This window comes from Ambystoma mexicanum, chromosome 14, assembly GCF_040938575.1.
Source record: "Ambystoma mexicanum isolate Mex_15411 chromosome 14, UKY_AmexF1_1, whole genome shotgun sequence".
Classification (NCBI taxonomy): Eukaryota; Metazoa; Chordata; class Amphibia; order Caudata; family Ambystomatidae; genus Ambystoma; species Ambystoma mexicanum.
This window is the reverse complement of record NC_090940.1, coordinates 580,172,787-580,186,241: the sequence shown is the minus strand read 5'-3', so window position 1 is coordinate 580,186,241 and position 13,455 is coordinate 580,172,787.

Sequence of the window (13,455 nt, the reverse complement as noted above, 5' to 3'; positions counted from 1 at the left end):
AGTTTTGTGAACAAGTAATGCAGAGTAATACTTTAGCAGAAAGATAAGTAATTGAAAAGTGAGCAAAATGGCACTTCACAAGTTAAAACAGTAGGATGGAAGAGGTGTTTAGAAGATTCAGGTGCATCAACACATTTCTCATTGAGAATCAATCTATTGAGAGCAGATCTAACAAATCAGCCAGAGTCAATAGGCCTGAGCCAGAGTCAGTGGTACAGGACCAAGAGCTTAGGAGCAAAAATGTTCTTGTAGCTGCAGTCAAGTCTTTGGTTAACGAATATTGAAAAGATAGATGCAAGGCGAAAGACAATGTTAGACGAAAGGGCGGCCAACCCAACAAGTAGCTAAAAGGATTTAAAACACCTTTACGGCTACCGCGCAGAAAGGGAGGCCTGGTAGTGGCGGTGGCGGTTGTACCTGGTAGTTCCTGCAGTTCGGGGATCCAGCAGAGCAAGAGAGGCTCTCGTCGAGGAGGAAGGTTCGAGTTACTGCACTACCCATGGATGAAACCAGCCGCGGTGCTGCCCAACAAAAAAAAGGTACGCTCCTTTAAATAGCGATCCGGGTGGATGGCTGCCTGGCTATACAGCCTCCAAGTGTGGGCACTGGCGGTTCGACCAAGGCAGGTCTGAGGAAGCAATTGGTGTACTGGTTGGTCCCACCAGCTCAAGGGAAGAAGGCTCTTGCGAAGAAGATCTCCTCGTCGTGTGGAAGAAAAGTGGTGAGACGCTGCAGCAGGGCTTCACCGGTGGTGCAGGTGCTGAAGATGTCCGTGGCTTCTCTCCCCTTCGGTTGCGTAGTTCCAGTGGGGACGTCTTGCTCTTCCAGTCCTCAGGACCCTGCTTTTATGCAAAAAGATCCCCATTCATACAGCCTAGCTGTCACTCACACAGTGGAGTTGTCATCTTGGCGGGAGACCCTCCAGCCTATCAGGATAGAGTGCGACATGGGTTGCAGAGGCAACCCTGTCCAGGGGGCCTACTCCCCCTCCCACACAATGGACCCACCCAAGACTCAGTGGCGCCAAAAGGAGGGCTTCATGGCAGAAGCCCGCCAAAAAGATGAACAAAGGATCCCCGACATGGGTTAGGAGTTTAGAGTGAGACACGAGAAAGAATTTTTATTAAAGTTCTGGCAAATAAAACCTACCAGGATAAAGTTAATCATAAAATGAACCTCGGTATGTTAGAGGCTGTCAGAAAAAGTGGTAGCCGCAAACAATGGGAAAATCCCATAGGAAAATATTTGCGGTCGAATATTTATGGTAGTAACCACTGCCACCAGCCAGAAACTTTAGAGAGAGGCACTTTATGCTACCCCCTCGAAAATGAACCTAAGGGAAAAACTATTAACCCTTTCCAGTACCTCCAAAGTAAGATGGGTTGTACTGGTCAAGTTCATAAGATTTGACTAGTAAAGGCAGTGGGGGCTTTACATGCCCTGGGAGACAGTAGTCCGTCCCAGGGTATGGAGTCTATGTTTGGGGGTCGCTACGGCACCTCTGTATCACTGCACTGAGGGTGCGGTGTAACACATGTGAATAAAGATGTTTCCTATGGGGGAGAGAAAATCCAATAGGCATTAAACACAAACATAGCCTAGAACACACATAGCAAAAGTGCCTAAGAGTGGGAAGAAATGTCTCACTCTTCGCAGGTAAAAAGAAACAAACCCTTCAAGCCCAGCAAAGCTGCTGGGGGACTCTATAGGTAAGGGAAATTAGCCATAGAATGAGAGTTCTCCCTAACACTCGCCCACCCAGACTAAGGGACAAGTGGATCTAATCCACTCCTGGATGAGTCTCTTACCTCTAGTCGGTTATAAACATCCCAGAGAGACCATCAGCATTTTGGTGGTGACATCCTGACCTGTGCTCAATGGTAAAATCAAACCCTTGGAGGCAGATTGACCACTTTAGCAGTTTTGGGGTTTCCCCTTTCATTTGCATCAACCATCTAAAGGGTTGGTGGTCTGTTTGAATGACGAAAGTAGATCCATACAAGTATGGTCTAAACTTCTTCGAAGCCCACACAATGGCAAAACACTCTCTCTCAATAGTTGCCCACCTTGTTTTAGGTTCCTTCAGTTTCCTACTGATGAAGCAAATGGGGTGCTCCCTACCTTTCTCATCCAGTTGACTGAGTGCTGCACCTATACCTATATTGGAAGCATCTGTTTGTACAATGAAGGGTTGGTGGTAGCCAGGAGCTCTGAGAACTGGAGCTTGACAAAGGGCTTTCTTTAGGCTTTCAAAGGCCTGATTGCACTCCTCATTCCATTTGATCTTTTTACGGAACTTGGGAGAAGAGATTACATTCAGTGGAGAAGCTATGGACCCATAGTTCTCAATGAAATTCCTGTAATACCCAGTGAGGCCTAGGAAGGATCTCACCTGGGTTTGAGTAGAAGGGGTTGTTCAATTTTGCACAGCTTCAATCTTGCTGAGCAAAGGCCTTATTTCACGACCTCCTACCTCATGCCCAAGGTAGACCACTTTACTCTGACCAATCTGGCATTTACTTGTCTTTATGGTCAGATGGGCATGTTTAAGAACCTGCAAAACATATCCTAGGTGGTCAACATTTTCTTTCCAAGTAGGGCTGAACACTGCAATGTCATCCAAGTATGCCAAGCAGAAGTCCTCCATCCCATTCAGAACCTGATTAACCATCCTTTGGAATGTAGCAGGTACATTCTTTAGTCCAAAAGGCATACCCTTGAACTGGTATAAGCCAACGGGGTTGGAGAATGCAGTTTTCTCCTTGGCATGGACAGTCAGGGCTATTTGCCAATAGCCTGACGTGAGATCAAATGTGCTGAGAAAATTGGCTTAACCAAGTCTGTCCACCAGCTCATCGGTCCTTGGCAAAGGATGGGCATCAGTCTTAGTGATCGCATTTAGAGCTCTATAGTCCACACAGAATCTCAACTCCTTGGATCCTGCCTTTGGTACTAACACAACTGGGCTAGACCATGGAGTAGTAGAGGGCTCTATTTCCCCGAGATCAAGCATCTCGTTGACCTTTCCTTTGATGTGGGTTCTTACATTTTCTGACATCCTGTAGCCCCTGCTTTTGACAGGTAAACAGTCACCAGTTTGGATATCATGTTGGCCCCAAGAGGTCAAGCCTGGTGCTAGAGAAAACAGAGGGGCAAATTGATATAACAAAACTTTGCACTCCTCCTGTTGCTCAGGTCTCAGATTAGAAGAGAGATTAACTCCTTCTATTTTCTCATCCAAAGGTTTGCCTCTCAGGAGGTCAGGTAGAGGTTCACTCTCCTCCTCCTCTTGAGCTGAAGCTAGAAGCAGAGCTCCCAGTTCTGGTCTCGAGACATAAGCTTTTAGACAGTTGATGTGAAAGACTCTAGGAGCCTCCTTAGGATTGCCTAAATCGCCCAGATAGTTCACCTCTCCATGTTTTACCACAACCTTGAAGGGTCCCATCCATTTGTCCTGCAAGGCCCTCTGCCTTGTTCGGACCATAACAAGAACTTCTGGTCTTGAGCGAACTCAACCATGTTGGCCTTCTGGTCATGCCAATGCTTGACCAGAGCCTGACCTGCTTTCAAGTAACCACTTGCCTAGGCCATCATGTGTGACATTCTTCTCCGGAGTCCTATCACATAGTCAGTGACTCTGACTGGTGTGGGGGCAGGAGCACTCTCCAACCCCTCCTTGATCAGTGCCAACGGACCTCTGACCGGATGGCCATAGAGAAGTTCGAAGGGACTGTAACCCACTCCCTCCTGAGGGACTTCTCTATATGCAAGGAGAAGGCATGTCAGTAGAAGATCCCACTTTTTCTTAAGAGGGTCTTCTAAAGCTCCTATAATGCTCTTTGTGGTTCTGTTAAACCTTTCTACCAACCCATTTGTCTGAAAGTGGTATGCTGTTGAGAACTTGTAGGTAACTCCACAGTTTTTCCACATGGCCTTCATGTAGTGGGACATAAAATTTGACCCCCTGTCGGATATTACCTCCTTAGGAAACCCAACCCTGGTAAAAATACCAAGGAGGGTCTTAGCTACAGCCGGAGATGTAACAGTCCTCATAGGAATTGCTTCAGGGAACCTTGTAGCCTGGTCTACTACAACAAGTATAAACCTGTTGCCTGAAGAAGTTGGAGGATCAAGGGGACCAACAATGTCGATTCCTACCCTCTCAAATGGTACTCCCACCACAGGGAGAGGCACTAAAGGTGCCACGTTCTTGGAACCACTTTTACCAGAAGTTTGGCAGTTCGACCAAGGCAGGTCCAAGGAAGCAATTGGTGAACAGGTTGGTCCCACCAGCTCAAGGGAAGAAGGCTCTTGCAAAGACGATCTCCACGTCGTGTGGAAGAAAAGTGGTGAGACGCTGCAGCAGGGCTTCACCCATGGTGGTGCAGGTGCTGAAGATGTCCGTGGCTTCTCTCCCCTTCGGTTCCGTAGTTCCAGTGGCGACGTCTTGCTCTTCCAGTCCTCCGGACCCTGCTTTTATGCAAAAAGAACCCCATTCATACAGCCTAGCTGTCACTCACACAGTGGAGTGGTCATCTTGGTGGGAGACCCTCCAGCCTATCAGGATAGAGTGTGACATGGGTTGCAGAGGTTACCCTGTCCAGGGGGCCTACTCGCCCTCCCACACAATGGACCCACCCCAGACTCTGTGGCGCCGAAAGGAGGGCTTCTTGGCAGAAGCCCGCCAAAAAGACGAACAAAGGATCCCCGACCTGGGTTAGGAGTTTAGAGTAAGACACGAGAAAGAATTTATATTAAAGTTCTGGCAAATAAAACCTACCGGGGTAAAGTTAATCATAAAATAAACCGGCGGTATGTTAGAGGCTGTCAGAAAATGTGGTAGCCTCGAACAATGGGAAAATCCCTAGGAAATTATTTGTGGTCAAATATTTATGGTAGTAACCACTGCCACCAGCCAGAAACTTTAGAGTGAGGGACTTTACTGTACCCCCTCGAAAATGAACCTAAGGGAAAAACTATGAACCCTTTCCAGGACCTCCATAGTAAGATGGGTTGTACTGGTTAAGTTCATAAGATTTGACTAGTAAAGTCAAAGGGGACTTTATATGCCGTGGGAGACAGCAGTCCGTCCCAGGGTATGGAGTCTATGTTTGGGGGTCGCTACGACACCCCTGTATCACTGCACTTAGGGTGCGGTGTAACACATGTGAATAAAGATGGTTCCTATGGGGGAGAGAAAATCCTATAGGCATTAAACAAAAAAATAGCCTAGAACACACAAAGCAAAAGTGCCTAAGAGTGGGAAAAAGAGTCTCACTCTTAGCAGGAGAAAAGAAACAAACCCTTCAAGTCCAGCAAAGCTGCTGGGGGACTCTATAGGTAAGAGAAATTAGCCATAGAATGAGAATTCTCCCTAACAGCCGAGCTAGGGCAATGTGTGTAAAATATCACTACATATGGGCCACCTTGACACCCTTCATCTCTTTTGGGGTATACTCACTCGTCTAAGAAAAGTCTTAGAGCCAGCCACATTTTTTTTGGGTGGGGGCCGGTTGGCATTTTTGAAAGCTGGTAGTGAGTGTGGTCATTAAACCTACCTCGCTGTTGATCCCCACCTGGATTCTAGGAGGCTGGGTATATATTGCACCTTCCTTTACTCATTAGATGCATCTTTCAACCCCCAACTCACCAGAGGCATAGCAAGGATTTTGTAACAAGTGGGGCTTGAGCGAACATAGTCGGGCTCACCCTAAGGGGAGCCTGAAGCGGGAACTGGGCTTGTTCTACCCCCACCTGAATCTGTAGGAGCTACAAAGCATAGGGAGCGAGAGCGTACCAAACATGGTGGGTCCAGGGGGGTTATCTCCCTGAGAGAAATGTTTTAATAAGGGGTTGAATTGGTGAATTCTAGAGTACATTTCCTGTGATACATTACGTTGGAAGTCACACAGTATACAATCGGTTTTGTAGGGTAAGACATAAAAGGTCCAGTAGATGCCAAGTCATGAACAATGCACATGAGCTCCTTGAAACACTTTTCCATAATGCATTTGCCCGCTGTGTGCCAGTACCCCGAAACTGTAAAAAAAAAACATTGTCATGAAGATTGTGCCCAAACACGTTCATTCTGGTGCTCCTATATATGCCCGTATTCCCACATCAGAAAATGCTCATGATTACTTTGCCCATGATGCCAGTAATGATACTATAACAAAACATGTTCATGCTGGTCCTGCCAATATACGTCATATTCCCACGTAAGGATGTGCCCTTAGAGGCTTTGCATTAATGCCAGTTAAAAACAATCCATGGCAAAATATCTCAGCAGGTTGAGCCTTTGCTGCTGCCATCTGTGTGTGGTCTAAAGGTCGCAGGTGCAGTGCCCACTTAGCCTTTTATCCTTCTGAGATCAATATATGATCTTCGGTTGGTTGATCATTTATTATAAATATGTTCTCTGTACAGTGCTTTGGTGAAAGCGCTATACAAACAACATATCATCATCATTACGCAAATCCCCCATATAAGAACACTTATCATGTTTTATTTGCCCCGTAATGCCAGTAAAAAATGCCATGCAAAGGTAAGAAAAGATTGCTTTACGGACTGTATAAAGGCTCCCCCCGACACCACAGCCTATATAAGAACACTTATCATGCTGACTTTGACCTTAACACCAGTAAAACAATGCTATGCCACAGTAAGTAAACATGCCCACCCCCATGTAAGAACACTCACAAAGCTGGCTTTATCCTAAATTAGTGTACAAAATTCAGTGCTACAGTAGGACTCATTGCAGTACCCTTCCCCTATTGCAACCCCTCCTTCCCATAATAACACTCAAGTTGGCTTTGCTTTGCCCATAAATGGCGGTGAAACATGCCATTTTCCTGCCAAAAAATGTTGATGCTCAAATTCGCATGCCAGGCTCAGACTGGCCTATAGGGCAATAGGGCAGTGCCCGAACCAACAATGAAAAATGCTAGAATGAGCCCGTGTTTTTGGTCAAAGTGGGAAACTTCTTTGGCCAATGTGGGCCAGTTTGATGAGTACTTCACTATGTGGCTAGTAGTTCTCACCGGTGTTGCTGGATAAATATTCTTTAAAATACACAACTTGCATCACATTTTATCAAAAGCCTCCCACTTGGGTTCTATTCCAACAGTCTGTCATAAAAGAAATGAATTGCCATTTTGTGGGCCAAATTTGTATACAAGGCAAGTGTTTTAAGGCGCTCAAGGAGGGAGGGAGCAGGGGAGAAAAACAACAGTCATTCAGGACCCTTGAGTTTCTGAAGGATAACCAGTCTGCTCAGGCAGATTAAGTGCATATAATACAATTAACAGTGAGGATAACAACAAATAGGTCTGATGACGATTCTGCAGTTTTCCTAAGATCATAGAGGTGCCACCATGCAGGAGGGGAGACAGGGAAGAAAGGATAGATGATGTTCGAGCATGGTACGTTCAGATCGTGCAAGTGCACAAGATGGTACAAGAGAGAGGGGGGGAGTAGAAGGGCAGTTGGACGGAACTGGGTAAGTGCTGAGAGATGCCATTCTCAATAGGTAATTGACCGAGTGCAGTAGTGATGGGGCAAATATAGGCCCTGAGGCAAGTGCTGGAGGACTGATGAGGGTGCCGGGGACCTGTGAGACCCTGAGCTAGTCCCGTCGGCCAGTCGGCATGCTGTGAGGAAAAGGAGGGAGAGAGGGTTAGAGCTGAGAGAGAGGATTAGCAGGGTAGGGGGAGAGAGAAGGAAGAGGAGAAGAGGAATGTCTTAAGGAGTTTACCAAACTTAAGGAGATCAGGCTCAAGACGGAGGGAGGCTGAGACGCTATTACAGAGGGGGGCCCCTGCTGAGGATAATGATCTCCATCCAAATCTCTGCTTGGAGAACCGACTCACTCGCATAAGGTAGGTAAGTCGAGGGCTCGGGAGCGACAGTATTGAGGTAGGCATCAGTGAAGGTAGGTGGGTCCTAGTCCCCAGAAAGCCTTGTGAACAATGCAGAGGGTCTTGACCTTGATCCTTGCAGCCAGAAGGGAGCCAGTGGAGGGATTTCAGCCCCTGAGAGCTGCAGTCCCAGGGCTTGAGGACAAGGACAAGTCTTGTTGTTCTGTTCCGAATGAGTTGCAGAGGGTGCAGAGCAGAGGCTGGGAGGTTCTGAAAGAGGCTGTTGCAGTAGTCAAGCCTTCAGAGAACCAGGGCTTTGGAGACAGTGAGCCTCTGGGGGAAGGTGAGAAAAGGAAGAGTCCCTCTGAGGAGGTGCAGATGGTAGTTGGACTTGTTAAAGATGTCTGAATTGTGAGTGCAGAAGGAGAGAGTGGAATCAAAGTTGACCCCAAGGTTTTTTGCCTCGCATGTGGGTGCGGACGCAGAGCTAAGGGAAGCCCGCCAGAGTGAGAGGGGGAAAGTTGGAGCAGGAGTTCCAATGTGAACAATCTCAGTCTTACTTGCGTTGAGGCAGAGGTCGTTTGCAGCACACCATGACTGAATTGTGGACAGACAGTCCGGTATGAGTGAGGTAGAGGAGGTGGCTGAGGGTATCCCAAAGGAGAGCTGTGTGTCGTCCACAAAACACTGGACATTTGAGGTGAAACTGGCCATCACACGTGCCAGGGTGGCCATGTAGACATTGAAGAACCAGGGGGACAGGTTGAAAGGGTGAAAGTGGAGAGAAAGGGCCCAAGTTTCACCTGAGATGGGCTGTCGGAAAAGATGGAGGTTAGCCACGCAACAGCCTGACCAGTGATTCCCACGGTGTCACGGAGACATGCAATCAGGATGTTGTGGTTTACTTTGTCAAAGGAAAACAACAACATGCATTCTAATTCACTTGCGCATTCACACCCATGTACACCATTCACAATGCATTTATTCATACGCATGAACTAAGACACCGCCTCACAGACATACATACACACACTTACACACACCTTCACATGCATACATAAATAGATGCAATCCACACATACCCACAACAAAAAGGCTTTTTTTTTCCTTACCTGTTTCCCTCTGGACTCTCTCAGGCCCTTCCCTTTCTATACCTCTGCATCTCACAGGCTATTTAGTTAAACACGCTAATGATTGGGGGCACAGTCCAACAAAAAGTTGAGCCCAGCTGTTAAGCCTTTACCTTCCAGATAGGGGTCTATAGATATCATCCCATGTGCAGGCTTTTGTCCTCAGCTCTTTTGCTGAGGCCGCAGTCATGGCAAAAGGCTTTTTTCTCACCTCGGAAAGCAGTGGTCTAAAAGTATGTTTAAAAGTAAGCAAATACACCGCTTTCCGAGGTGAAAAATGTAACAGAGTTTTGCCATCTGAGCCCGGGCTAGCCCTCTCAGCATGTTGACGACTGCTGCATCAAAGTGGGATGGCTGCAGCCCTACCAAGCCCAATAATGGCACCGCCCATGCCTAGGAACGTAAACCTTGACCGTCACATGAAACAAAGAGGGCTCCTCACCTCTTTCCCCCGATACCATCCCTTCTTATCTGGCTGAGTGGCTTCCCACGAGTCCGCTTTCATTTGTCCACATTTTCCAGTCCTCTCCTTCCTTTAAGACCATGATGGCCCTGATCGATTCATGGCCATGGCCATTGATCACTAGTAGGTGGTCCCTTTAGGAGTCCTGCTTGTGGGAGGCGTTACCGCATGGCTGTCTGCCGGCCCAGATACTGGACCATTAACAATGTTACCAGACGAGGCGTTTATCGCTTGAACCGGCGGCACAGCACGGCCTTCATTTGGGACATTCTATTAGGGTCTCCTTTTCTAATGGCACTGCTCTCTTGGGAGAAATTGAAATGAGAGATGCCGCTCTTTTATTGTATGCCCTTGAGCAGAGCAACATCAGCCATTACATTTACCACGGCACTATTTTGAACGTATCTCTAGAATGAGTGACAATATAGGTTGTAGGTGAAAGAATCGAAAACAAAAGGATTGAATACAATAGTTTCGAGTCAAAAGGACTGGAAAAAAAAAGTCACATTTTTTTATTTTTAGGGTGTCCCCCCAAACCCCTGTTTTTGGTGTAAAAAACACTTTTTTTCCTATATGGAAGCCAAAATAAAAACATTTTAAAAAAGGCATTCAACCTTTTTGTTTTTGTCCTTTTGACTCGAAACTATTGTATTCGATCCTTTTGTTTTCAATCCTTTGACTGGACACCACAATATATACACTGGGCTACAAAAAATCAGAAAAAACTATGTCATACCACAACAAAGAGTGCTGATATAGCACAAGTAAATAAGGAGAATATGTGACATGCATATGTCAGTCCAGGGGTTAGTCATATGCAAATTACATTCATTTGGCTTTGCATAACCATACAAATTGAACAGGAGAAATGGGTAAAATCTACAAAAAAGCAAGAGAGGGTATTATCTTCTGATAGGGTTAGAAAATGTTAAAAAGTGTGCACGTTTTAACCCCTTAAGTGCCAGGTTATTATGCAAGTCAATGTAAAAAGGACGTGCATGCTCGTCCTTGGCAAGACTCAATGCCAATGTTTTCCCTGGTGTGCGCAGTCCCGAAATGTGACATTTCACCTTTAATTGTTTGTTGTTTTTCATCAGGTTATATGGTGTAGTGGTAAAGTGCCTGACCTGTGAACCTGGTGACCGTAATCAAAGTGTTTTGTTTTACACACACCATTAAAATACCCTAGGGGGCGGCATCCACCTTCTGAAAAAAGTGGGGGGATGCCATCCACCTGCGTCTACCTTTGATTTGAGCCCTGAGGGAGCCACATCCAACTTCCAGTTCTTACTCCCTCGTTGTGTCCCATAGCTTCCCAGCAAGATTCACGCCTTATAACTCCAATACGTGCATGACACGGCAAAGGGACAGGCTGGCACGGCAAAGGGACAGGCTGAGTGTTCCAAGAGAGCTGCACAACCCTCTTAGTCTATGTTTCTATCTCATTTTGAAATGCCAGTGCCTGTGCCGACAACCAGAAGGTGGGCTCTGCCCCTAGTGGAAACACCCACTTCTGCTAGCATGGACCGGTTAGGATACCCGCAGGGTGGGAATGGGATTGAGGGCAGGCTATATAGAAGGTGTTACAGGCCATTAAAAAGACAATAACCATTCTGGAAGGCCCGGGGTGGCGGAGGGGCAGGGTTGGATTGCCCCATCGGCCACTCAGAAATCATGTGTAGTCCCTGGGGGCCGGTTTCTGCCCACGCCTGCGCTGGTATGAAAGAAAAAAAAACAATTTGAAAAAAAATAAAAAAATAAAAAAAACACCCGCAATGGCATCATTCATCAAAGCAAGGTAACGCAGGTTACCTTGCTTTGATGATTGATTTGCATGCATGATGGGTGCATTCCATCTCGGGGTCCTCGGTCACTTGACACAATCCTTGTGCCTAAATGCTTCTGTACCGTGTAGACATGTTTGGCCATTGACTTGATTGTGCCACAATTAATGCTTTGTTGTAATGTGTCTATCTTTCCCAACTCCCTGGCATACTGTACAGGATGTTTGTTTGCATACTCTGAGCACTCGTTATCTAATACAGTATGAGGTAACGAGTGCTCAGATAATGGGATGTCTTGTCAGTGTGCTGCTTTCCCTATTTTGCCAACCTCTGAAGCCTGAAAGTAGATGCACGCAGGCTTGACATGCGACCAACTTTGCACCAGACCTGCGGATGAACTAAACTGGTCTGCTGTAAAATCTCAGTTACCAATTTAATGGTATCCAGTAAAGAAATGTGCTCATTTTACTATAGCCGATATGATAGCTTAGTGGGTTCAGCGCTTGCTGCTGCAATGTGTGTGTGATCTGCAGGTTGCAGGTTCGAATCCCAGCAAGGCCGTCTTAGCCGTTCATCCTTCTGAGGTCGATAAATGAGTACAAACTCAGGTTGGGTGATAATGTATGCATATTTGTTCTATAAATAAGAGCTTAAGCGTAAGTGCTATACAATAACATATTATCGTTTGGCCTTGGACTTCTGCTTGCATTCACAGTAATTTGATAATATGGATCTATACACAAAGATACTAATGATACATATGGTGATCCATTCTTGTATGAAATGTATATCACATTAGTGAAATCATAACCATATTTTTTGCAGTGTACTTGGGAACAATGCTATTTAATGTCACTTTCTGTTTTGTCAAGGGGTGTATGGTCGTGTTTCATCGCTTCCCGGATGTCACTTTTGGCTGGGGTCAAATGACATCACGTCTGGTGATGTTATCAGAGGTCAAGGGTCGTGAGACGAGGGGTGGGCCACTTTTTTTGAGGCGAGGGGTGGGCTACTTTTTCTTAGGTGTCCGGGCCTATTTCTTGTCCCAGTCCGACCCTGTGGAGGGGGGGTTCACTGCTGAAGGGTGGGCCTGGACTAGTGTCACAGAGACGGGATGTGTATTGAACGCAAACAACCAGTGGGTCATACAGGAAGGGGCGTGTTTTCGTCAGGCCTTTATTTGTTTATGCAATTTTACCCTGCGTGTGTGCTTCCTTCATGTTACTAATGTATGGTTTTATTCCTTCTTGGCTTCAGGTGCATGTTTGCAATTCCTCCTGGCACTTCCTTGCTGGGAGGAAACAGCCGGATTGCTGTTGATGGCACAGTGCGCCAGGAGTCTAGCCACTGCATAAGGTTGCACTATACTCGCAAGCGCCACGCCAACCCAATCTGGACTGTTCCCCAGCAGGCTGGACCCCCTGGCCATGGTTTTCAGGGATGCAATCTCGTCATCTACGAAGCAGTATGTTTTTGGTCGGGGGATCTGTGGGTGGGGCAATGACTGTGCGTTGCGGCCGGTCACGAAGATCAATAATATGAGCCGGCTCCAGAGTTTAAGGGGGTTGAATGGGATCACCTGACCATCATCGTAATGACAAAGCTGGAGTTTTGATTGGATGCCGCATGACTGCGGGGGTGTTGGTAGGTCTGAAAAAGATCTGGGGCTAAGCTAATGTCTGCACTGTTGGGGCTCGGGGCTAGCTAGCCTTTTGATTGTAGCCCCTGATCTTCTATCCAGGGCTACAACCAAAAGACCCAGGGCTATAGCCCCTTCAGCCCCCCACTAGCAACGCCTCTGATTCCCGCGGTGGAGTTAGAAAATGCATCCACATGAAAAGTACTGCCAGGGACCGCAAAGGTACTGCTCAACCATATTCATATTGCATCGCCATGGGATACAAGGCCTTAGGGAGGCCAATGAGACATAGATGCGGGTATAGGGTTGGAGTAAATAGACACAAGGGCTGAAGGGAGGAGCAAAAGAGGGGCACAAGACCAGCGACAAGGCCAATAAAGAAACAACGTTACAAGCAAGCAATGTTGCAAAGGAAACGAACGGGGAGGGGTTGTTGTGGTTTGGTGATTCAAGAGATATTAGTAAGGGATGGACGACGGTTAGTGGCGCACTGGGCGGAGCCTGCTCCCTGAGAAGGGAGTGCTTGTGTCGCCATGCTTTGGGATGCAGCCGAGGTGACCTCGGGAGGATCAAATGCTTTCTT